Source organism: Canis lupus, chromosome 19 (assembly GCF_003254725.2).
Source record: "Canis lupus dingo isolate Sandy chromosome 19, ASM325472v2, whole genome shotgun sequence".
Classification (NCBI taxonomy): domain Eukaryota; kingdom Metazoa; phylum Chordata; class Mammalia; order Carnivora; family Canidae; genus Canis; species Canis lupus.
The window spans coordinates 20542341-20564854 of record NC_064261.1 but is presented as its reverse complement, the minus strand read 5'-3'; the positions used below and the strand labels follow the sequence as shown (position 1 = coordinate 20564854).

The window sequence follows — 22514 nt, the reverse complement described above, 5'->3', positions numbered from 1 at the left end:
TCACAATTGCCCATTACTCAGCCACTGAACTTTGGCTTGACCAAACATTAGCCATGCTTTTCTTTTTCCCCAGACACCTAAACTCTGGCTTTTCCACATGCTTGAGCAAGAACTAAAGCGCTAAGATACACAAAATCTTTTCTTACTTGATTTACTGAGAATCTGCTGAGCAGGGGAACATTATTCCCTGTTAAAGTGCCCAAATTCTGCTGCCTGCTTACACAACACCTTTGGCCTCCTCATCCACAAAGGTATTGCTGGTCTGCTTACTCCTTCCTGTAAAAGAAAGACTTTTCTGCAGAGTCAAAGTTTAACTTCTTCCTTGTCAATTTCGATGCCTTTTATTTCTTGTTGTTGTCTCATTACTGAGGCTAGGACTTCTGATCCTATGTCAAACAACAGTGGTGAGAGTGGACACCCCGTCATGTTCCTGACCTTAGGGAAAAGGCTCTCAGGTTTTCCCCATTGAGAATGATATTATCTAGGGTCTTTCATATATGGGCTTTATGATGTTAAGGCATGTTCCTTCTACCCTACATTCTTGAGGGTTTTTATCAAGAAAGGATGATATATTTTGTCAAATGCTTTTTTTTTCTGCATCTTTTGAGAAGATCATATGATTCTTACTCTTCATTTATTAACGTGGTATATCACATTGCTTGATATTTGAATATTAAAACATGCCTGTATCCCAGGAATGAATCCCATTTAGTCCTGGTGAATAATCCTTTTAATGTATTGTTGGATTCTATTAGGGAGTATTTTGTTGAGAATTTTCATGTCGATGTTCATCAGAGATAGTGGTCTATAATTCTCCTTTTTGGTGCAGTCTTTGTTCCTTATAGTCAAGAGGCTCTTATGGTTTGACTCCCTCTTTGTGTTATCTTATTTTATTTTTCCTTCCCTTCCCCTATAGTCATCTGTTTTTTTCTTTTGTTTCTTAAATTCCACATATGAATTAAATCATATGTGAAATTGTGGTACTTATCTTTCTCTGACTGACTTATTTTGCTCGCCATAATAACCTCTAGTTCCATCCATGTCATTACAAATGGCAAGATTTCATTCTTTTTGATTCCATTATAGATAGATTAGATAGATAGGAATCTCACATCTTTTTTATCCATTCATCTGTTGATGGACATCTGGGCTCTCTCCATAGTTTGGTTATGTGGACATTGCTGCTATAAATATTGGGGTGCATGAACCCCTTCAAATTACTATTTTTGTATCGTTTGGATAAATATCTAATAGTTCAATTGTTGGGTCTCAGGGTAGTTTTATTTTTATCTTTTTGAGGAACCTTCATATTGTTTTCCACAGTGGCTGGTATTATTTATTTAAATTTTTGGAAGAATTCCCCAAGGAAGCCATTCAGCCATAGATTCTCATATGTTGGGAGATTTTTTATTACTCATGCAATTTCTTTTCCAGTTATGAGTCTGTTCATATTTTCTATTCCTTCCTGCACCAAAGACCATAAGATACCTAGGAATAAACCTATCCAAACAGGTGTGCTATGAAAACCATAGGGCACTTATGAAAGAAATTTAGAAAGAGATGAAGAAATAGAATAACATTCTGTACTTATGGATTGGAAGAACAAATATTGTTAAAATGTATATCCTACTCAAATCATCTACACATTCGATGTAATCTCCATCAAAATAACGTCAGCATTTTTCACGGAGCTGGAACAAACAATTCTAACATTTGTATGGAAGCAGAAAAGACTCTGAATAGCCAAAGCAATGTTGAAAAAGAAGACCAAAGCTGGAGGCATCATAATTCCAGAATTCAAGCTGTATTAAAAAGCTTCAATCATCAAGACAATATGGTACTGGTACAAAAATAGACACATGGATCAATGGAACAGAATAGAGAACCCAGAAATGGACCCTCAATTCTATGGTCACTAATCTTTAACAAAGTGGGAAAGAATATCCAATACAAAAAAAAGTCTTTTCAACAAACGGTGTTGGGAAAATTGGGGCGCAACATGCAAAAGAATGAAACTGGAACATTTTCTTACAGCATACATAAAAATAAACTCAAAATGGATGAAAGACCTAAATGTCAGATAGGAAACCATCAGAATCCTAGAGTAGAACACAGGCAGCAGCCTCTGTGACCTGTGCCGAAGCAACTTCTTGCAAGCATGTCTCTAAAGGCAAGGGAAACAAAAGATGGATGGAGAGATGAGGAAATTGGGATTTCATCAAGATAAAAAGCTGCTGCACAGCAAAGGGAACAATCAACAAAATTAAAAGGCATCTTATGGCATGGGAGAAGGTATTTGCAAATGATACATCAGATTAAAGGGCTAGTATCCAAGATCGATAAAGAACTTATCAAACTCAATACCCAAAACACAAAAAATCCAGTTAAGAAATGGGCCAAAGGGGATCCCTGGGTGGCGCAGCGGTTTAGCGCCTGCCTTTGGCCCAGGGCGCGATCCTGGAGACCCAGGATCGAATCCCATGTCGGGCTCCCAGTGCATGGAGCCTGCTTCTCCCTCTGCCTATGTCTCTGCCTCTCTCTCTCTCTCTCTCTCTCTCTGTGTGACTATCATAAATAAATAAAAATTAAAAAAAAAAAAAAAGAAATGGGCCAAAGGCATGAACAGCCATTTCTCCACAGAAGACATACAAATGGCCAACAGATACATGAAAAAAATCTCAACATCACTAATCATCAAGGAAATAAAATCAAAACTGCACTGAGATTCCACCTCACACCTGTCAGATGGCTAAAATTAACAACTCAGGATACAATAGATGTTGGCAAGGATTCAGAGAAAGGGGAATCCTTATACACTGTTGGTGGAATGCAACCTCATGCAGCCATTTTGGCAAAGAGTATGGAGGTTCCTCAAAAGGTTAAAGATAGAACTACACTATGACCTAGCAATTGCACTACTAAATATTTACCCAAAGGATACAAAAATAATGTTTCAAAGGGGCACCTGCACCCCTACATTTATAACAGCAGTGTCCACAAGAGCAAACCATGGAAAGAGCCCAGATGTCCATCAACAGAGGAATGGATAAAGAAGAATGGATGAGCCCAGATGTCCATCAACAGATTAATGGATGCATGGAGCCTGCTTCTCCAAGGACTATTTCCTTCTGATATCTCGACAAATTGCAAAATACTTTGTAGAGCATTGGTCTCATATTTAACTATAACTACAATCTATTCTATCCTCTGTAAACACAATCTTTATGTGTATGCATGAATGTGCAGGGGTGTGTATGTGTATTTTTCCCCTATCTTCAGATGGTATTCTCAAATTAGATTATAAAATCACTTAAGAAATGTGTATTGTGATTAGCTTAGGAATAGTAAGTGCTTATATTAATTATATATTACTAAAATTTTTAGAAATAAAAAAAACCTTCTAATGAACTTAATGTTTTAAAAAGACCATTTCTTCAATAAGTGGTACTGGGAAAACTATAGAACTACATGCACAAGAATGAAACTGGATCACTTTTTAACATCATATACAAAAAATGAACTCAAAATGCATTAAAGATATGAAACCATGAAACCTGAAAATCCTAGAAGACAACATTGGTAGTAATTTCTCTGACATTGGCCATAGCAACACTCTATAGATATGTCTTCTAAGACATGGAATACAGAGGCAAAAATAATCTATTGAGACTACATCAAAATAAAACACTTTTGCACAGTGAAGGAAACCATCAACAAAAAAGGTGACCTACTGAATAGGAGAAGATAATTGCAAATGACCTAATAGAGGGCTAATATCCAAAATACACAAAGAACTTAAGCAACTCAACATCAGAAAAAAAAAAACAAGCAGTCTGATTTTTAAAAAATGGGCAAAGGACATGAATAGACATTTTTTCCAAATAAGACATACAGATGGCCCATAAATATACAAGAAATGCTCAACATCACTCATCATCAAGGAAATGCAAATCAAAACCACAATGAGATGTCACCTCATACCTGTCAGTACAGCTAAAATAAGGCAAAAAACAACAAGTGTTAGTGAGGATGTAGACAAAAAGAACTCTTGTACACTATTGGCAAGAATGTAAATTGCTAACATCACTGTGGAAACCAGTATGGACATTCCTAAAAAAAAATAAAAATAAAAGTACCACATGATCCAATAATTTCACAAAGGTATTTACCCAAAGTATACAAAACATCAGTTCAGGACCCTGGGTGGCTCAGAAGTTAAGTGTCTGCCTTTAGCCCAGTTCTGTGTCTCTCATGAATAAATAAATAAAATCTTTAATTTTTTTCATTTTTATTTATTTATGATAGTCACAGAGAGAGAGAGAGAGAGAGGCAGAGACACAGGCAGAGGGAGAAGCAGGTTCCATGCACCGGGAGCCCGATGTGGGATTTGATCCCGGGTCTCCAGGATCGCGCCCTGGTCCAAAGGCAGGCACCAAACCGCTGCACCACCCAGGGATCCCTTTTTTAAATTTTTTTAAAATTTTTATTTATTTATGATAGTCACAGAGAGAGAGAGAGAAAGAGAGAGAGAGAGACAGAGACACAGGCAGAGGGAGAAAATAAAATCTTTAAAAAACAAAACAAAACATCAGTTCAAAGAGATAGATGCACCCTTATATTTACTGCAGCATTATCTACAAGAGCCAAGATATGTAAGCAACCTATGTTCATCAATAGACAAAAGGATAAGGAAAATGTAGTGTATGTATACATTTAATATTTATAAATTATATATAATATAAATATATATAAATTATATGATATATATATAATATAAATATCATATAGCCATGGATGATATAAAGGATGTTATACTAAGTGAAATGAGTCAGACTAAGAAAAATACTACATGATTTCACTTACTTATGGAATCTAAAGAATGAAATAAACAAACAAAAAGTAGAACCAGATCTAAAAATACAGAAAAACCAATGGTTGTCAGAGGACTGGGAGGTGATGGGCTGGACAAAATGGGTAAAGGAAAGTGGGAAGTACAGGCTTCCAGTTATGGAATAAACAAGTCATGGGAATGAGAGATACAACATATGGAATATAGTCGGTAGTAATTTAATAGTGATGTTTGGGACACATGGTAGGTACATTTCTGGGGAACCTAATGTCATGTATAAAGAAGTTGAATCACTATGTTGTACACCTGAAAATAACATAACATTGTAGGTCAACTTAAAAAAATTTAAAAATTTAAAAATTCAATTAGCATAGTATAAACTTTTGTAAAAGAAACTAATTTAATATTTTTTAATAAAAAAACTGGGATGCCTGGGTGGCTCAGCTGTTGATCCCAGGGTCCTGGGATCGAGTCCCATATTGGGCTTCCCATGGGGAGCCTGCTTCTCACTCTGCCTATGTCTCTGCCTCTCTCTCTCTCTCTGTCTGTCTCTCATGAATAAATAAAAACCTTTAAAAATTAATAAAAAAACTGTATCTTCAGAGTTATCAGCATTACATATACTGTAAGCATACATTTATATTCTACTGGAACATATTTGTCTTAAATTGAAATAGGTATATTGATTCAATAAGTTAGCATTACATCTACTAGAGAAATTTAAATTTATATACTGTTTGCCTCTAATTTTTATGATTCAAACTAATTTTGTAGTTTCATTTTTATATATTTGGGTATGTTAATAAACATGTTCATTTTTGCAACTTAAAAAGCTACATATAAAAAATGATATGGGTATAAAAAGCATAAAATATATATTTATAAATCCTCTTAATCTGCAAAATACTAATGCATGACAGTTCAAAATTATCTACTTCATAGTTTTCTATATAAAATAAAAATTACTGTAATTTCAAATGATAATATCTATATAAGTAATACTCTAGTAGGAAAAAATAATGATATAAGCAACTTGATATGCAAGGTATGAAAGATATGACTTTGTTAAAAAACATAGTTTTATTCTAAAATAAAATGACTTACTGTTACAAAAATGCATAAGACCAAATGGTATATGAATACAAAATATTATAAAAGGATCCTTGAAACTATTTTCATAGTCAGGGCTCACTAATATTTGAAAGATTTATTATAGAAAAAATTAAAATTAGTATCAAATATTAGACAGATGTAAAACTAAAATTTTGTTTCTCTTTTAAAATGACAATTTTCTCTTAGATTATTGGTCTTTTCTTAACCAGAAATTGTGATAACAAGGTTTTCTTTGTCTTCTGGGTAATCTCCTATGGCAAACATTCTGTGTTTTATCAGAATATTTTTCTGTGCTTTTTTTTCTGTGCTTTTTGTTGACTTTATTGTTATATCTTGATTATAAAAGTCACTCAGTTTTCTTACCATCATATTGAAAACTCACAGCTCAATTATGGATGCTTACAAGAAAGACATTTAGTTCTAAGTAATAAAGAAAGATTGACAAAAAATGTTTCCAAATATATTGGGCAAATGCAATAAAATTAAATGTAGGAGTGATAATATTACTATCAGATTAGGTGAAATCTGTGCAAAAAAGCAGTAAGTAGAATATAGTATCATAAAATAAAGTGATAAGCATAATTTATTAATGGATAGAACATAAATAAATCTATATATTTAAGAAATAGAGTAGCAAGCACATATAGCAAAAACTCCCCAAAATACTAGAAGGAATGATTAAAAACAATTATAATGGAAGTCATCAATATACCTTTCTTAAAATGGAACTTGTAAGTTGACATAACTAGTGGTTTTTCCAGGTGTATGTGTGCCGTTTTGTTTGGTGCTCTGTACTGAATCGTGTCCTCCCAAAATGCATACGATGAAGTCCTATCCCCTAGCTGGATGGCATTTGGAGATGGGCCTTTGGGGGCAGTTGGTCATGAAGGTGGAGCCTACGTGAGGGGATTGGTGCCTTCATAAGAAGAGGCCCTAGAGAGATCTTTTTCTGATTCCACCATGAGAAAAGAATCCAGAATCCAATCTGCCAGCATCATGATGTAGGACTTCCCCAGCCTCCAGAATTCTTGAAATGTCAACTGTTTAATCCGCCTAGTCTATAGTATTTTATTAGAGTAGCCTGAGCTGAATGAGTCATTTTATATCGTTTTGCTGTATGAAAGTTCTCCTCCACTAATATTTTATGTTCAAATTCACTACTAATCAAGGGAATGCAAATGGGATTAATAATGAACTATAACAGCATGCTCACCAGAATGGAAACGTTAAAAAGAATGGTTAATATTTTTGCTGCCAGGGATGAAGACAAAAGGTAACTCCCATGTTGTGAGTTACCCTAATCTTAGAAATACCTTAAGATTTTTTGTTTTGCAAAGCAACCTGCAACATCTATTATCATTTAGCATTTGAACTGCATGCACATGTTGACCCATCACTTGCACTTCTTGGAATCTTTCTTAGAAATAAAAGCATAACAATCAGCTGCAGAATTGGTCGTCATGGAGAAAATAATGGAAACAATAAACATTCTTAAGAGGAAAGCTGATTAAATTGTGGTACATCCAGGTAATGCAGCATTTTGATGGTTTCTTTGTTTCTTCCATTAATACTAGTATTTGTTTTTATTTAGCAGTGCTATGTACCAAACCACTCTACTCCTATAGTACGATGGTCAGTAAAGATTTCTGTCATCTAGTGTGTGTGTGTGTGAAAGAGAGAGGGGGAGGGGAGAGAGAGAGAGAGGGAGAGAGAGAATCCAAATAAACATGTAGATTACTACTGCAGTAGATACTGAGAAATGCTGTGAAGGAAAAATAAAAATATGAAGGAAATAGAATATAATATCGTGGGTTGGTTCACAAATTAAGTATGATTTGAGTCAGGAAAGAATACACTCAGATGATGTCCAATTCTGAGGAATTGAGGCAATCCTCCATTTTTCTTCTAGTGATTTGTCTTATCTCTGAATGGATTTCATCTCTTACTCCTAGTTGGCCTCTGACCATTTCAAGTAGTAAAAATAATCCTATGTCCAGTTTTTCATTTACTTTCCAAAGATATTCAGCTACCTACAAGTTTCTTGTAAATAACCCACTATATCAAGAGTGCCTCATTTCTTGAAACAAGAAGCCGGAAAGGAAAATGGTATTTATGACTGTGTACAATTAACCAGGCACTGTGCTGAGTGTTCCAGGAGCTCTCCTTCTATCCACCTCCAAATATGGGAGAGATCACTAGTCTTAAGTTTAAAGGAGAAATTTGAGATCAAGAAATACAAATATTCAAGTCTGAGAATTGGTAGGGTAGGTGTAGACATTAATTTTTAAAGATCGATATGTAAGGGTCTGGAACAAACTTTTACGCGACCCCAGATGTGTTTGCTTTATGAATGCAGAGACAAACATACTCTGTTGTTTCTATTAAGTAAGGTTAGTCATTTTACCTATACTCAAGGTATCCAAAAAATTAGCATCTGGTATAAATGTAATCAATGATTCCAAAGACACACCTGAGACACACCTGAGAAACACTCCTACAGGGTAGGGGAATACTATAATCTCTTTCTGAAGTTCATGAGAAGAAACATATATACATCGTCATCACATGTTCAAAGATAATTATCATGTCTATCAGTGGTAGCTGAATTAGTTTAGTTAAAAAGAACTATTAAATTAGTTAAGAACATATATCAGATTCATAAATACAAAAGGTTGGGATTTTAGAAAATCCCTGGATGAGAAGACAAAAAAAAGTGAGGTATTTGGAGACCATAGCGAATGGATAACCATGACCATCTATGAGGTGATTTTGTTAGAAAGTGCTATTGAGGGGACCCCTGGGTAGCACAGTGGTTGGGCGTCTGTCTGTGGCTCAGGGCGTGACCCCTGGGGTCCTGGAATCGAGTCCCGCATCGGGCTCCCTGCATGGAGCCTGCTTCTCCCTCTGCCTGTGTCTCTGCCTCTCTCTGTGTGTCTCTCAGGAATAAGTAAATAAAATATAATAAAAAAAGAAAGTGCTATTTGAGGATTGCAAAGTAGAGTGAATGGGTCATGTCACAATGAGCAAAGAAGGGGGCACACTTGGGACTTGGTCAACTAAAAGATGCTGCTTCTAATTATTGCCCCACCACCTCTTCTTATATTTCAGAGCAAATATTCAATCTTTGAAGCCTCCTCAGATTAAGCTCATATTTCAATATCTTTCTTTTACATGTATTAAATGTGTAATAACATTTCTATAAATGAAAAATATAGAATTAAAGTTCATACAATTTTCATAACAAGTGCTTTACTTCAATCACCATTTCCTACTTCTAAGGAATTAGAAAACACTGAGGAAATTATACAGATGATAAAAGATTCATATAATCTTCATATAGCTTATTTTCTTCTTTTAAAAATGAATTTGATTTGCACTCTGTTGTTGAAAGAACTCTTGTCTACTGGCTTTTTGGTAGAAAAGTAGAAATGCCTGCAGAGTCATCACGTAAAGGGTGGCCTGTGTGTGTGGAGGGGGGACTAATTGTGTCTGTAAAAATCTCAAGCACTCGAACAATCTTACCTTTATCTCTAGTGTTGTTTTATTCTTTACCACTGCTATCAAAACTGAAAAATATTCTTATTCTTTCACTTCAACTGGAAGTTAATGTCGTCTCTGAGGGGATATGTCTTTTTTTTTAACCAATCAGAGTTGTCACAAATGTTTTATTTCCTTGCAAAATACTATGAGTGTGCTTGGAAGTAATAGCAATGTTCTGATTTTTGTTCAGCACCTAGCAAAGAATAAATTTTGGAATATGTGTTTTGATCTAAGTGATTCATTGGAAATAAAGTTCCATGTCAAAGACAATGGCACATGTCATATTTAGAAATCTTACTGCTTCTCTCAGGCCTCAGTAATGCTTTTGTCATCTTGTTTTGGCTTCCATTTTCATGAAGGTCCTTGAACCAGTCCCGCAATCTGTTTGCCAATTCCCTGAACTCCAGGTCACTGCATGCTGAAAACAAAGCAAAACAACACAAATCTTGAATGATAATTTAGCATAATGCCAATGCTAGTTCTCAAATTATTTCAATAATGAAAAGCAACAGTAATAAAAGAAAGAAAGAAATGTAGTACAATTGTGTTTAAGCTTTTTAAAAATGAAAATTAAATATATGTTTCAAATATAATGAGATGTAATATAATGATGACATTTTGTCCAATAAAGGGAGATTATTAGTGGAGGTCTACTTCTACTCCTCAGTGGGGTATGGCACTTGATGGAACGTTCTTATTGATAATATCACATAAATTCAGTCTTAATATTTGTACACTGAACAATTTTGTTATGGTAAGAAGGTAGATGATCTGGGGAAATAATGGGCTGAAAATCCAAAATGAATATTTACACATTTATTATAGGCCATAGCTATTATATGCTATGATTTTATAAATCTGCATTAGTATATTAAATCCAGGTTATATATAACCCTATATATTTTTGAGCATAGAAAAGCAAAAGCTATCTTATTTAACATCAGAAATGATTGTAAAATATTTAAGAAAACAATATAAATTTCTGTTTTAAGAATAAGGTGTTAGTGAACTTTGACATTTGGAACTTGAATTAATTCATTTAAAAATATTGTTACCTACCAATAATTATATTTCTAGAATAGTCTCTGCGATAGAGTAGTAGAATATTATAGATATGTATCTGTATGTATGTGTGTGAGAGATGAATGATAAAATATGGTGTGTCAAATTTAGTCATTTGTTGCCAAAATATTTTGAAAATATAAAAATATATATTGTTTAGAGGACATCATTACTGTGGGTGTAACTCTTCTGCAAGTAGCATATATGTGATTTCCTGAACTGACTGCAAACACTCTTTAATAGTACTCTTGTTCATTTTGAAAAAAAATAATAATAACTTACATGCTGACTTATAAATGTCACATCACATTTAGTATAAACTACATACATCATCACTGTATGTATTATACACAATAAACATGTATAACATAATTTAACAAATGGAATATTATATGATGCAATATAATTTAAGACCATTTACTAGTATTAAAGAGAATCGAATTCCAGATTAACAGGACCTTCCAAGTACCCAGTAGGATGGGTGAGCCAGACCAGTAATGCATTCTGATATTTTAGGACAGTAGAGGCAAAAAAAGAAGATCCCAGAAGTTGCCATGGGGGGGGGAGAGTGACAAAAATTTCATAAACAAAGAATGAAGAATCAGAATGTCTGAATTTTTCATTAGCAACATTGGCAATCAGAAAGCTGAAAAACTGCTTCGGAAGTCTATATCCAGAAAAATCAGCTGAGAGAATTAGCTAAAGAGATGTGCTAACGTACATGACTTAAAAAAATAGCCACCCCCTTAACGTTTCTTTAGGAAGCTACTAGGAGATGTAACACACTAGACACAGAACTAAGAAAGAGGGTGGCCAAGACACATGAAATAAAAGATTTAGAGGAGTAGTGAAAGTAATGTCTCTAATTATGGTGAAGAGGAATCCCAGAATGCACGTTGCATGCCAAGCATAGAGGCGGATGGCAGGAGGTTTGAAAATCCTTGGTGAGGAGGTACAGAATTCATCACTATCCCTTCTTCATTCAGGGAAAACGGTGCCCTATAGTGAGATTCCCAGGAAGCATCACTTTTCCTGATAAGGACTACGATGGCTGAGACTGAATGGTAAGGCCACATGATGTGCAATCCTGGGTGAATGGTTACCCTCGAGCCCAGTATCTCTGTTTAAACAAACATCTAGGCAAGAGTCTTCTGATGTCATAAGCTTTTATGCTACAGAAAACAACACTTGCCTGAAAAATAGGGATTCTTCTCCGTACACATGTACACATTACCTGTCTCTGGAAGGATATTTAGACATAAAGCGGGTAAGCCTGATTATCTCCAGTCCAACAAACTGGATGAATATAGGAAAATGGTATGAGAGAGTCTTATTTTTACCATTCATTTTTTTCCTTTTGAGTTATGTGCTACATGCCTGTATTAATATTCAAAAATAAATGAAAAATTTCTTTTAAAAATTAATTACCATGCATTATCCTTGACCTACCAATTCCTTTCCTTGGAATTATCATCCAGTATACTACATACATACTAACTGATTTAAATTGGACAATACTATGTATTCAGTACGTTTATAACAAGAAGTTACAGCTGTTAACGAAACTGTCCATGAGCTGTGGTCTGATGACATTGGTTAGATATATCCATCCAGTGAAGCTGTATAAGTCATAGAGTTTACAAGCTTACTAAGTGCTGATATAGACACCAACACACTATACAGCTTTTGGTGAAAAAAAAAAGATGAGAAGGTAAGAGTGTTTTGTATGCTTGCATTTGTGTGAAAAGGAAGGAAAATGCATTTGTTTATATATGCCTAAAATATGTCTGGAAATACACATAAGAGATCAGAACATTGTCACCTCTGTAATGAGAATGCAGGAGGTATAAATTGCCCAGAGACATAAATAAGTACATTTATACTTTTAAGAGTTAAAGCATGTATTTTTAATCTAAGACTTAAAGCATATTAGTGCGGTAATTACTTTAAGCAAATGAGCATTTAAAAATGAATTTTAGTTCTTTATTTCCTTTACCCATCTTATGATTTGCCCCAAACCACACTCAACAAAAACCCAAAATTTATACAATAAAATATCTGTTGAAGAATGATGAAGTCTGTTGAACAGATTGGCATCTATTTTCTTGTCTTGCGGTTGTAAATACAGCATTCATTAGAGCATTAGAATGTTAGTACAGATGTTTTAAAAATTTGCCCAAAAGTGAAACATTATATATATCTATTGTGTGTCATACACACCTCAGTTTAAGTTTCAATATAAGGTCATGAATTTATTGTAATTAAATGTTTTAGGAATTAAGAATCCTTCAGTAATAATTATAATAATAATAATGGTAATAACAGCTAGCACTGCATACTTACTGTTAAATTATGTACATTACCATGCTTAATCATAGAAACTTTATGAGGATTGAGGAGGGGCAAGATGGCAGAAGAGTAGGGTCCCCACGTCACCTGTCCCCACCAAATTACCTAGATAAGCTTCAAATCATCCTGATAATCTACGAATGCGGCCTGAGCTTTAAAGAGAGAACAGCTGGAATGCTACAGTGAGAAGAGTTCACGCTTCTATCAAGGTAGGAAGACGGGAAAAACGAAATAAAGAAACAAAGGCCTCCAGGGGGGCGGGGCCCCACGAGGAGCCGGGCTGAGGCCCGGGCGAGTGTCCCCAGGACAGGAGAGCCCCGTCCCGGAGAAGCAGAAGCTGCACCAACCTTCCCGGGCGGAAAGGGCTCGCAGGGAGTTGGAGCAGGACCCCAGGAGGGCGGGGATGCCCTCAGGCTCCCTGGGACACTAACAGACACCTGCGCCCCGGGGAGAGTGCGCCGAGCTCCCCAAGGGCTGCAGCACGCGCACGGCTGGACCTGGGAGCAGCGCGGAGGTGGCTCAGGCGGCTCTGCGGAGAGGGGGCTGCGGGGCCAGGATCGCAATTCCAACAGCGCAGGCCCAGGAGCACAGGGCGCCGGGTACACAGCCCAGGATCTGGCCTCCCCCCAGGACAGGCAGAGGCCAGGAGAGCCCAGGACAGCAAGGACGCTCCTGCCCCGAGATAAGCAGATCAGCAGCCCCGCCCGGAGCATCCAGGCCCTGCAGACGCAGAGCTCCCTAGTTACTGCGGGAGCTGACTCCAGGGCTCCAGAGCTGGCCTCTGCCCACTGCACTTGTCCCTCCTGGGGCCTCACGGGGTAAACATCCCCACTGAGCCCTGCACCAGGCAGGTGACACAGCAGCTCCCCCAAGTGCTAATACCTGAAAATCAGCACAACAGGCCGCTCCCCCAGAAGACCAGCTAGATGGCCACGTTCCAGGGGAAGTCAAGGGACTTAAAGTATACAGAATCAGAAGATACTCCCCCGTGTTTTATTTCTTTTTGATTTGTTTGCTGCCCCCCACCCTTTTTTCCCTTTATTTCTTTTTCTTTCTCTTTTTCTTCTCTTTTCTTTTCTTTTTTTTCCTTTTTTCTTTTTCTCTTTTCTTTCCTTCTTTCTCTCCTCTCTTTTTCTCCTTTTCCCAATACAACTTGTTTTTGGCCACTCTGCACTCAGAAAAATGACTAGAAGGAAAACCTCACCTCAAAAGAAAGAATCAGAAACAGTCCTCTCTCTCTCCCACAGAGTTACATGATTTGGATTATAATTCAATGTCAGAAAGCCAATTCAGAAGCACTATTATAAAGATACTGGTGGCTCTAGAAAAAAGCATAAAGTACTCAAGAGACTTCAAGACTGCAGACTTTAGATCTAATCAGGCAGAAATTAAAAATCAATTGAATGAGATGCAATCCAAACTAGAAGTCCTAACGACGAGGGTGAATGAGGGGGAAGAACGAGTGAGTGACATAGAAGACAATTTGATGGCAAAGAGGGAAACTGAGGAAAAAAGAGAAATAAAAGACCATGAGGATAGATTAAGGGAAATAAATGACAGCCTGAGGAAGAAAAACCTACGTTTAATTGGGGTTCCTGAGGGCGCCGAAAGGGACAGAGGTCCAGGATATGTATTTGAACAAATCATAGCTGAAAACTTTCCTAATCTGGGAAGGGAAACAGGAATTCAGATCAAAGAGATAGACAGATCCCCCCCCCAAATTCAATAAAAACCATTCAACACCTCGACATTTAATAGTTAAGCTTGCAAATTCCAAAGATAAAGAGAAGATCCTTAAAACAGCAAGAGACAAGAAATCTCTGACTTTTCAATACATTATATAACTGCCATACTAATTTTAGTAGCCATCCCTTTGGTATTTAATTTTTAATTTTCATATTTATTTTTTAATATTTTAGTTATTTATTCATAAGAGACACAGAGAGAAAGGCAGAGACACAGGCAGAGGGAGAAGCAGGCTCCATGCAGGGAGCCCGATGTGGGACTCGATCCCAGGATCCCAGGGTCACACCTTGAGCCAAAGGTAGATGCCCAACTGCTGAACCACGTAGGTGTCCCTAATTTTTTTTAAGATTTTATTTATTTATTCATCAGGGACAGAGAGAGAGAGACAGAGACAGAGACAGAGACACAGGCAGAGGGAGAAGCAGGCTCCATGCAGGGAGCCTGATGTGGGACTCGATCCTGGGACTGCAGGATCAGGCCCTGGGCTAAGGCAGGTGCTAAACCGCTGAGCCACCCAGGGATCCCCTAATTTTTAATTTTTATATTTTATTTTACTGAAGTATAGTTGACACATTAATTTTAGGTGTACAACACAGTGACTGGAAACCACTTTCAAACATTTTTCTTATTTATTTATGATAGTCACAGAGAGAGAGAGAGAGAGAGGCAGAGACACAGGCAGAGGGAGAAGCAGGCTCCATGCCCCGGGAGCCCTATGTGGGATTCGATCCTGGGTCTTCAGGATCACGCCCCGGGCCAAAGGCAGGCGCCAAACCGCTGCGCCACCCAGGGATCCCGGAAACCACTTTCTAAGGACTTGCTTTAGATATAGGAATATTATTATTATTATTATTATTATTATTATTGGAACATTAAAAAATTATCTATTCACTTAATTTTTTAAAATGGTGGTAAAAAATGCATGAGATAAAGTTAACCATCTCAACTATTTAAAGTGTATGGGTAAGTGGTTTTAAGTACATTGACATCGTGACACAGAACTTCAAAATTTTTCATCTTGTGAAGCTAAAACTCGGTACCCATCAAACAACTCCCCATCCCCACCTTCCCTCAGCTCCTGGAACCACTATGCTATTTTCTGCCTCTATGAATTTGACTATGCTAGGTGTCTCCTGGGAGGGGAGTGATGCAGTGCTTGTGTTTTTGTGATAACATAATATCTTCAAGGTTCATCCATTATAGAGGGTGTCATCATCCCCCTTTTAAAGGATTAGTAACATTTGATTATTTGTAAAAACCATGTTTTGTTTATTCATTCACCTGTAAATAGATGGGAGTTGCTTCCACCTTTTGGCTGTTGTAAATAAAGATGCTATGAACACAGGCATACAAATGTCTCTTTGAGACTCTGCTTTCAATTCTTTTGGATATATATCATCCAGAAGTGAAACTGCTGGCTCATACAGTAATTCCACTTTTAATTTTTGAAGAACTGCCATACTGTTTTCTACAGCAGCTGCGCCACTTCACATGCTCACTATTTCCAATTTTCTCACTTCCTCATCAACACTGGTTACTTTCTGTTTTACCAACAGTAGTCACACTAATGCGTGTGAAGTGGTACCTCATTGTGGTTATTTGCTGATTTAATATCAAAAAACAAATTTGAATGAAATGAAGGTTCTATATAGCAATGTTGCAAGATAGATGGGGTCTGGATGTTGAAGGATCTTGAATATGAAGCTAAATAATTTGGAATTTATTTTAGAGAAATAGAAGTTAGCAGAGATTGTAAAGAAAAGAGGTTTTCAATGCAGAGAAGCATTATGTGAAATTGAATAAACTAAATAAAGCATTCAAAATGTAGTTAAAATGGTCATTAAACTTTATGCTGGATTTTAAAATGTTATTCTGTATGTTGGCAAATTGAACACCAATAAAAAATAAATTTATTATTAAAAAAATAAAAAAATAAAATGTAACTATAAAGAAATTTATTATCTTTTTCTAAAATCTGAATTAATGGAACTTTCTTTGGAGTAGATGTGGGGAGGTTTGTGGTGTAATCTCAATCTCTGCACTATTCACTTTTATTTTTTTTTCTTTTACAAAATAAAGAATCCAAATGACCATTTAGATTCTCAAAAGCAAAAGCCTCAAATCTCATCTTCCACTGATGATGTCATCAAGTTGAATATTAAAATAAGTTGCTAATATTTCTAAAAACTCAATTACATATTTTAATTTATTCAATTCACAAAACAGTGATTAAAGAGGTGCTAAAATAAAATGGCAATATGTGAAATTCAAAGTCAAATTTAACATAATTGAAAAATTACTTTACTGTAAAAATGAGTATAAGACCATTTCTTAAATTGTTCACATCAATTTAATAACATATAGGTAAAATTTGAATGTTAAGCAATATGAAATGTCTCCTCTGTGCTGGGCTCCTCTTATTTGATAAATACTCTCTTACTGGACTATATATATATATATATATATATATATATATATATATAATATCTATTTATTTATTCAAGAGAGACACAGAGAGAGGCAGAGACACAGGCAGAGTGAGACGCAGGCTCCCTGTGGGGAGCCCAATGTGGGACTTGACCCTGGGACCCCAGGATCACTCCCTGAGCTGAAGGCAGATGCTCAACTGCTGAGCCACCCAGACGTCCCAGGACTATATATTTTTGAAGCTTAAATAACCCTTCAAAGCCACTCAATAGTATTAATTTGTGATAGAACAAGACACTAAAAATCTTCCTCAAATGTTCACTCATATGGTTTCAAAGTACATTATAGGATGAGGAATGCAAGTAAACAGAAATTATGCAGACTTCTGAAAGTCATCCACAGAGAGAATTCATGGCAACATTAGTCAAACATAAAGCACAATATTTCAAAAAATGTAAAGCCATCTTTTAAAACAATGTTATATTGAGCCATATGAAATTGCTAATATTCTTTTTTTTTTATGGTAGTCACACAGAGAGAGAGAGAGAGAGGCAGAGACACAGGCAGAGGGAGAAGCAGGCTCCACGCACCGGGAGCCTGATGTGGGATTCGATCCCGGGTCTCCAGGATCGCGCCCTGGGCCAAAGGCAGGCGCTAAACCGCTGCGCCACCCAGGGATCCCAAATTGCTAATATTCTATGATTTTGACCTACCCAAAGACAATTTCATATAGCTCAATTTAATATATGGTATTTACTGGCATGGCAACTGTTATGGACATATTGAACTTATACATAAATAAACCTTCCTTCCTGAAAGAAAAATATAATTGCCTTGGGGCACCTGACTGGCTCAGGCCATGGAGCCTGTGACTCTCGATCTTGGGGTCATGAGTTCAAGCCATACATGTTGAGTGTTAAATAACTAAATTGAATTGCCTATATAGACTTAAAAATTAGAAATGTCCTATATTAGCAATGCATAGGATGTTAGAACTCTCAGTGTATTTGAGTCTATGTTTTGTGCCAATTCTTCGGGTCAGAAAAGGTTTCTGATACTCATTATATTTCCCACCAGCACATTAACATGGTAAGCTGTACATCATATGCTCTGAATAAATACATGATCTGATTTGGAATACAAACATAATCTATTTTCAAGTGTCTAAATCCTGACTTAGCTAACAGATTATGTTTGGTATATTTTGCTCAGCTCTGTTCACTGAGCCGAATAATTAAGGAATACCTAATAGTTTCAACAAATCAGATTCTTGACTCTATTAGGAAAAGTTACAGGAGATGTATGGTTTTGCCGTCAGCTATGATTTATTTCAAGATTTCTGTCACTGATATTTGTAGACTGTACATCCTATTTAGAATATTACATGCTACTTTGTTCTTATAACTTAAGAATTTAGCTCCTAAAAAGTTATACTATCCAATTATGTTGTTGAATCCATTATTTAAATGGGAAGGGGAGAAGTGATGGTAGAGGTCTAGAGTGTCAAATATGGCAAACTCATTTTCTAATTGCAATTACAGTGATAAGAAAGATACTTATCTTTCTGAGTTAGTTGATAGTTTCCTTGCAGACTGACAAAAATACACAGTTGATTACCGAGCAGCATCTAAAGAATGAACAAGTTTGCTAGTGATCACCAAGAGGAGGGACAGTCTGTTCTTCTATCACCAGCTGGACCCATCAGTCACACAAATGTTCATGAACTTTGCCTTTGCTTAAGAAATGCAAACTATTTTTTGAAGTTAATATACCCATATGCGAAATCAGAATAAATTATAGCTGGCAACAACCACTAATATATGAAAGGATAAAACAAAAGCTCAATGGCCAGGTATAAAGCAACTACATCCTTGCCCTGAGAAACAGATCTTCACTGATAACACAGGGTTAGAGGTAACTCCTGATTGCTGTGAAATTTATACCAGCATTTCTGCATGTAGTGCAAACTGTGTTTCTTAATAAACCAGTCCAGTTATTCTTTATTTACATTATAAAAATTCATGCTGTAAGAGAAACACCTTTCATCAGTGCTTTGCATATGTTTTTACAAAACAGAAATGTTTACTCTCTTATGTTATTACTGCTTCATCCTTTAGCACATCTTGATATATGTCTACTATGTGCCAGGAATATCTTGCATCAGAATCCCCTGGCAGGCTTATTATAACACAAATTGTTGTATCCCCACTTCCAGAGTTTGTGATATGATAGATAAGGAGAAGGGCATGAAAATTTGTACTTTGGATCCTAACAAGTTTCTAACAATTTCCCAGGTGATACTGATCCTGCTGGTCTAGAAAACCACTCTCCTGTGGGTAGGAGTTACAGGACAAGGAGGACATAGCTTCGTTCCTAATCAAATCTACATTCTAGTAGAAAAGACTTGAACATATTAGTAGAAATAGGAACCTCCCCATTATTATCTTAAGGAAAATTACCTGAATTGCATTCACATACATACTATAACACCATTTCCCCTGGGCAGCTTGATTTTCCAATCCTCCATGTTTTCATGGCTAGATTCCTATGCCTGCTGTACTAACCAAACACAAGGCACTAAATCACCTGGATGCCACATCTGGGCAGGTTTCAAGGGTAAGATAAATCAATCAGATGCACCGATTTCTTGTTCGGACCCTAATATGGCTAGATTATATTACACAGAAGCCTGTCTTTTAAAGTTTTAAGAATTTAATTTTTCTCCTCTGGTTTCTCAGCTTACTCATGCTGGTGGCAGGTCCTCCACTCAGGGGTCAGCAGGAACTGCATTGAATTCCCTGGGAAACATGCCTCTGTATCGCTGTCTTCAGGCTCAGGCTCCACCTCTGCACTGAGTTCACACAGGTGGGGACAGAAGTCTATACCAAATAGGTGGTGCAGCTGGGGAGAAGAGGGATGCCTTCAGCTACAGATGGTTAGAGCATCTATAGGAGCCATCTAGAAATTCCTGTTGCTCCAGCTTCAATATTTCATGTGTCTGGGGTGAAACTAGGCCTTCCGTTCACTCATTACTGAGGTCCAGAATGTCTCAGACCCAAACTTGTCCAAGAAATAACCATAGACAGGAATCTCAGAGTCATCTTTTCTGCAGGTGAGATGAAACTTGGGAGAAAACTGAAAAGTTGAATTTGAATATCCTATCATAGGTCGTTTGATAGACTAAGAAAAAATTAATTTTCTGGAGAAGTGTCATGACTAAAATTACATTCATTCCTTTTATGGTTAGTAGCTCCACACATAAAATCTTTTGAGTGATGTACTCACAGGCAGAGGAGGAAGCATATTGTGGGAGCCATCCGCCAGGTGTCTCAACCGCAGTCCCCTGGGGATCTGTAGTCAGTGGCTAGGCTTTGGCCCATTTTACCAGGTAGAGCGATGTGTATCATCCCATTCTGTTACAACTACATTCTCCTTTTCTATGTACGTTGGAAATGACATCACAGTATATCTCCTCAACCCACAGTCCATAAATAGAACTAACCCAGGAGTAAAAATACTGTTAGCCAGCAGATTTGGATCCTGGCCTTAGCAATGCTGATTTCATAACATAATTATGGAGCATATAGAAAATAAATGTTTATGGATATTCCTGTAGCACCTAGCAGAGGCCTGTGTGTGCAAAATAAGCAGACAGGTACCTTTTCATTGAATGTGACTTCTTTCATTATACCCACCAGCCACTGTGGATCCAATTTAATGCCAAATACAAGGTAGTTAACATCTGGAAGGCTAAGTCTGAAAGGGTTAAGTGTCAACATTCCACTCAGAGCTTGGGAGGCTCTCTATTTCACCAAACTCTTTGTGAAATCTTATTGCTATGAATTTGGTCAGGTTCCTTGCTCTGTCTATGCTCTTCATGCTTCTAGGTCAATACATTAACTTTGGTCTATGTCAGATGCCAACTCCTCTATTTAGCCCACTCTAATTTCTTCAGAACTGCTGCAGAACTTTATCTGCATATTTTTATGATTTTTATTAGTCTTTACTTCTTATACTACTTATGTACTGATTGTATAGCCTGTGGATTCTTGGAGAAGAAAAAGATCTACATCTTTCTCAATCAAAACTGTATCTGGCAACACAACCTAACATTCAAAGAAAGATTTTTCTGCCGATTATAAAATAAAGGCAGACTTAAACTGTCTGAGAATATTAATTTGAGTATAATTTATGTGAAATAAATGGCCAGCTACTTACATGGAAAATAGAATAATTTAGAGATTTCATAAGAAGACAAAGGACTACCAAGAGGTGTACTGCACAAGCAAAAAATTAATAATTTATTTAAAATAAATATGAAATATATAAGTCCATTATCTCCTCTCTGCTCTCTGGTGCCCTTTTTAGAATTATGGACATTAATAAATACATATATATATTTATACATGTATATGTATATTTATATACGTATATATGTATACTCACTATATGTGATAACATTATACATATTCATATACATATAGAGGGCCTGGGTTGGTATTCAGATATGAAGAATAACGACCAATATTGTCTCTAACAACGATTTATATCTTAACCACATCTACTCTGTGGGAGCCATTAGTTTCCATTACATCCACTTGAGTTTAAAATTGCACAAATGTATTTACCTTTCTTTAGTCAATAATTGCAAAGAAAACAGACTGGTCAGGGAAAGACCATGTGGTATCTGACAAACAATAAAACAACATAGGATAACCAATGACTACTTCTAGTCCTGTGACATCTTAATATCTTTAACCACCACACACATATGCTAGTCATAGGAGCTATTTTGTCGCAATTCATACCTCTTAGAACCAACTAGAATATAATTGTTGCTATGAGTTGGACAAGTTAACCATTGTGCCACGGTAATACAACAAAACTATTATTTTTCTTCCCGAAGAAAGATCAGAAGGGGAATGTTTTAAGTGTAATTAGTCCTCCGGAGTTTCCTGGTACTAACTAGGATACACCTTCAGAAACGGCACCAAATTTGAAAAAGTCACTCTCCAAAGACACTTGGTCCAGTAGAAACCTACACAGCCGACAATAGCAGAAGTGCCTATTTTTTAGAGTACTTAGCAAGAAAGAGCATTATATGTGCATCAGTGTCCAGAACAAAGTCCCCGTTCCTATCAAGAAGAGCAGGTGTGATCTATGTAGACTAAATACGGTGGCTAGGATTCACCTTATAAAAAATACCAATGGAACGTAAGAGATTCTAATAAAACTGCAGTCTATTCAGGTAGGTATCACTGTGTGGCAGAAATTTGTGTCCTCATAAATCAGGTATATTACCTTAAGAAGTGGAAAGGCAAATTAAGCCTCCTGTTGGCAGTGACCCCAATCTCCAGTGCCCTCCAGGGAAGGTTATGCCTTGAATACCATACACAGGGCTAGGGTGGTGTTGTTCACATTAGGAGAT

At 36.6% G+C, this 22514-nt stretch overlaps 1 long non-coding RNA gene across 4 annotated transcripts in view; it reads left to right on the top strand.

The window, feature by feature from the left end:
• The first annotated feature begins 7426 nt into the window (after positions 1 to 7426).
• The window catches only part of LOC112644210 (uncharacterized), a 55305-nt gene continuing 40217 nt past the window's right edge, over positions 7427 to 22514 (top strand). For 3 of the 4 annotated variants that reach the window (XR_007403784.1, XR_007403785.1, XR_004806966.2), the window contains exons 1-2: positions 7427 to 7489; positions 11551 to 11628. This is a non-coding gene — a long non-coding RNA (uncharacterized LOC112644210). Of the gene's footprint in view, positions 7490 to 11550; positions 11629 to 13022; positions 13123 to 22514 lie in introns of all 4 variants that reach the window. The other variant, XR_007403783.1, reaches the window with a different exon arrangement.